Below are 5128 nucleotides of genomic sequence, written 5' to 3' on the forward strand. Positions count from 1 at the left end.
TTTTGGATGAGGGGTCAAGAATCCCCTACTTAGAGGACTGATATGAGCATACTCAGTCTACAGGTTAGGACCAACTGCTAGCTTAAAGTCTGGAAGCTCGGGTTAGCCAAACATTGCACCTTCACTTTGTTACATCCCCTTGAGAGGGCCTCGCTTGCTTCATCTGTGAAATAAGGAGTTGGCAAGTAATAGTCTGTACATTTCTTGCAGCAAGGACACCCGTGGGCTGGTCCCACTCATTTGGAATAGAGCAAATGCAGTGCCCGTGTTAGTCTTGGGAAACCTTCGTGTTAGGTCAATGCTTCCCATTGACCCTCTCCTCTTGGCTGCCATTTCTTTTTTCTCCAGAAGGAAAATGAACAGAAGATGTGTCACCTGCTGGCTTATTTTCTGCTAGGTAGTTCTTGTAGTGAAAGGATGGCCATAAGCTCAGAAGCCAAGGCTGCTGCCTCCTCTTCATTTATTCAGGGTTTAAACAAACTCAAGGAGGACAAGGAAAGGAAGCGCTCTCAAGATAGAAGGAATTCAAATGAAATCAGGAAATGGGTCTGCAGTAAATGCAGTGGCTCCCAATTAGAGCTCCTCCTGTGATTGCTCCTGGGAATGTGTGTCTATGGGGAAATCTTCTACATAGTTCTGCCAAGAGATTCTAATGCCTTTTTTAGAGAGAGAAAAAGAGAGTGTGTGAGCTGGGAAAGGAGGAGAGGAAGAGAGAGAATCCTAAGCAGGCTCCACACTCAGCATGATGCAGGGCTCATTCCCACAAGCCTGGGATCAAAATCTGAGCGGAAATCAAGAGTCAGACACTCGACCAACTGAGCCACTCAGGCACCCCTCTGATCCCTTTTTCATCTAGGCACATTGGACTCAGGAAGAGAGGATGATGAAGGTCATTGGTCAGGTGGGCATTATAAACCAAGTAGAGTGGAAACTCTCATCTCTGCTTTTTCAAAAACGGTGCTGATGATGCTATATTTCTTACAGTCATATTTCCAGTTTACTTGCCTGCATGCTGTTATTTCATTTGATCCTCACCACAGGCCTGTGAAGTAGCCACAGATGCTGCAGAATACAGATAATCTTAGATTAGAAAAGTCTAGTAACCTGTGGGCAAAGGCGTGAGAATCAGACACCAAATTCCTTGAGGTTATGCACCATTTCACTAGCTGGCTTTAGTAAGAACATGGCCACCCGGTGTCTCGTTTTTTCCTAGTCCCCTATGCCCGTTTTCCGGGATGGTCCATACAACGGCAATAAAAAGCCACTGAAATTCCCAGCGGTAACAACAGCAGACTTCTCCTGAAAGGTACACCCCAGACCTGATCTAAAATATTTAATTTGCAGTAGCACCATGTTCCTGCACCCAAATTCAGAAGTCTATCTCCTTGTGCATTTGGGCCTTGAGAGAATCCATACATCTTATGGAGGTAGACATGATCTGGTGCTGTTCAAAGGAAGAACTGTTGGATCCTCTGATTGTTTCCAGGACTTTCATGTGTTTTTAGGTGAAGAATTGCTCTCAGGGAAGTTCTATGCTTGGGTAGCAAGGACTATGGGACAAATTCAGTGAAATATACCTATTGAGTGGTGCACCATTGCTGCTGATGGAGTTCTTCCCATGATAGTGGTGGACACACTGTGGAGACCTCTAGTCCCTTTCACCTTGGCTGCAGGTTCTCTGGTTAGGGGACTCCATCTGTGGTCAACTCTCTGCCCCAGCTCCTCAGTATCTTCATGACTCCTCCCCATGCATACCAAGCTTGGAGCTATTGCCCCATATGAAAACCAGGATCATTATCTAATGGTCAAGTCTAGGGACTTGAGGTTATGGAAACCTGAGTTCACCTTTTAGCTCCTGCACGTATTGGAGCTTTTTTCTCTCTGAATGAGTTTACTCGTGGCAATTAAAGAAGAATACCTACCAAACTTATTGTTACAAAGATTCAGTTATGTATTCAGTACATGCCACCTGGAATGTATTGAACGCTCAATAAATGTTGGCTATCAATATTACTATTGTTCTAGTCCTCAGGCATAATACCTAGACAGGGGATGTCTGATAACCTAAGTATTTTATGAAGAGAGAAGAATGAAATACAGAAGGACCCTAGAACTGAGTGGCTCAGTCAGTTGAGCATCCGACTTTGACTCAGGTCATGATCTCACATTCGTGGGTTTGAGCCCCACGTCAGGCTCTATGCTGACAGCTCAGAGCCTGGAGCCTGCTTCAGATTCTGTGTCTCCCTCTCTTTCTGTCCCTCTCCCATTCATGCTCTCTTTCTCTCTGTCTCAATAAAAAATAAACATCAAAAAAATTTAATAAAATAAAAATAAATTGCCAGGGTTTCTCAACAAAGCGGGCAGGAACAGTCCTGAACTATGCACACTGTCACGTTCATTACAGTACATGTAGAACCTGGTCGGTCCCTGCCCACTCACTACATTCTAGTCACGTCCCCCAAGTTATTGCGAGAATGCAGAATGCCTCCTTCCTTTTCAGATGCCCCTGGGAAGGTTAACACCCTCCCTGGTTGAGAACCCCTGGCAGGCATAGTCTGAGTTTGACACTCAACTGGAGGAACACGGCACTACCTCCCTGCCCCAGTGGAGAGATCTGACCCTGAGCATAGGGGGGAGGAAGTCCTAAGGTCTCTAACTTGTCTCTTTGATTCAGCGCTCAGTCGTATGTGTGTCTCCAGAAGGGCTGTCACCAAGCTTTCTGATGACCCTACAGAGAGCGACAGCAGTCTCCTGAGGGAGGGGGGACCTTGATTCTGCTTCATCCGTACACACATACTTTGCACAGGACTCTTGGTCAGTTTAAGTGCTGGACCATGACCACCATTGAGGTTGGTCCTAATCAACCTGTAACTACAGAGACTTGCTCAATCCCTTGTTCCCGATACGTTTATTTAACAAAGTAACATTTATTAAACGTTTATTCTATGTCAGGTCCTGTTAGACACATCATACTCTAATGATTAAGATCTGGCCCTTGTCCTCCAAGAACGAGCTTAGCCCGAGGTGGGAAACAGATCGATGTAAAAGTAATACAAGGGAGTGGTATTCTGTTCCTACTCAGAGGCATTCAGTCTGTTAGTCTAAGGAGCTATGCTAATCACTCTATATGTACATCCTGAATTCTTGAAGTGCATGTCTTTAATTCTTTATTTAATTCTTTATTTTTTGCCTCCCTTGTACTCCTTACAAAGGGTATTTCTTCTCCATCTGACACTTTTCAGTGTCAGAGACTCAGCCCAGGGGGCCTCGTGCAGCAGGTCAGAATAGATCCGGGAATGCTCACATTTGCCCCCTTGACTTTCTCGAGGAGCCCCACGTGCCCACACACGTGTCGTTTGATCACAGATTTCCCCTCACCTCTTTTATGTAGAAGTTTTGTTAAGGGCTCCGTCTGATCTGAAAGCGGATGTTTAAGAGCTCAGCATAACTGTTCTAAGGATCTTGTGCCTTTGCGAATATGTTAAAATGTTCTCAGCCACCTCCAGTCCTGAACTCCCATTTTTCACAGTTAACGGGCTGTCAGGCGCCCCAGCAGCCTGCAGAGCACCCGCGGGAGGAATGCAGGAACTCCGTGTCGGTAGCCCCTACAAGCAGATGACATGTTGTCATCTCAGGAAGCTCAGGGTAGCAAGAAGGAGTGATTGATGGGAACTTGGTGGAGTTCACTTCATTAGTTTTGCATAGATTCCTGAATTGTGGCTTTGTGGCTGGGGGAAAAAATATCTAATAATGCAGACTGTCGTAGAGCCTGGAATGTGTCCTTGTGTTTGAGGATTATAGCTTTGTTCTCTTAGAACCCCAACTCTCTGTCTCTACCTAGAGATTCTTTATCTTGGGGAAAGATTAATAGCCTTCAGGGTGAAGGAGAGGACAGAGACCCTAACCAAGATAGAAGCAGGCAATAATCAGATGAATGGACTGGAGCCCTGTATCAGGAGGGAGAATGTGTTTGAGATTAGCGAGTTATCGGGGAAATGTTTGCACTTATCTTGCACTTTGAGTAAGTTACAAGATATTTCTCTTCCTTCATGAAGACAAGCTAGTAATTTGGAAAATGCTGATGTGTTGTCAGATGGAGAGAGTCGTTTTCGTGCATCTCTTCAGCTTGCCAAATCAGCTGATGTGTACTGAGTACTGTGTGTAGTGGATTGTTGACTGCCTTCACTACCGAGTTAAAAATCGTAAACTTTTTATCCTAGAGGTAAAATGGGAAATTAAGTTACTGGGTTAGAAAGAAGTGATTGCATTATCTTTCCTGTATCCTCGTGCGAATGGCACTAGCTAGCCAGAAGCCGCATCTTGCTCTTTCGTGGATCCAGACGCAGCCATTCTCTAACCATGGTGTGGCTTCTGCCTGTGCAGTCTCTCTCCTGCATGGCTCCTCCCCTTTGCCCCAGGTTGGACTTACGATATCCTGATAGCATTCAGCAAGATCCTCCTGACCATTCTCCCTGCCTGTAGAACTTGGTCCCTTCCGACCCATCCTCCACCCTGTGACCAGGATGACCTTTTTAATATGAAAATGTCCCTGCTGAACCCTTCAGAGATGGTCCTTGGCCTTCAGGAGCACAGGTGGGGAGGAGCCCTGCTTCATTGCTCTCTCCCCTCCTAGACTCTTCGCACATGTATTTCCCCAAACATGACATATTCCCTCTCCTGCCTTTGCACATGTTCCTTCCTCTGTCTAGAGCTATTTTCTCCTTGGTTTATTTTTATCCTTCAAAACTCAACACTGCTGTCACCTCCAGGGAATCCACCCTGACTTCTCCCTCCTGGTCTCACTTCTCCCTCCTGGTCTCACGGAGCCATGCTGTACTTCCCACCCATGAAATTCAGTGCGTAAGATGTCTGTTCTCCTGACCGTGTGTGCATACTTGGTCCTGAGCTCCTTGCTAACAGGGACTATGTCTTTAGATCTTCTATTTCTTGTGTCTGGTACGGAGTAGGCAGTCAGTGAACACTTACTTAGTGTGTAAAGTCTTGTGGCTGAACTAATTAGGAATGGCTGTGAAGCGATATCACCCTCTTGCACTCCTTGCCTTCCGTGTCATTCTTTCTAGTTTCTATCTCATGGCCATCCATTCTAAGGAACTTCACACCCTGTTTT

Source organism: Suricata suricatta, chromosome 7, assembly GCF_006229205.1.
Source record: "Suricata suricatta isolate VVHF042 chromosome 7, meerkat_22Aug2017_6uvM2_HiC, whole genome shotgun sequence".
Classification (NCBI taxonomy): domain Eukaryota; kingdom Metazoa; phylum Chordata; class Mammalia; order Carnivora; family Herpestidae; genus Suricata; species Suricata suricatta.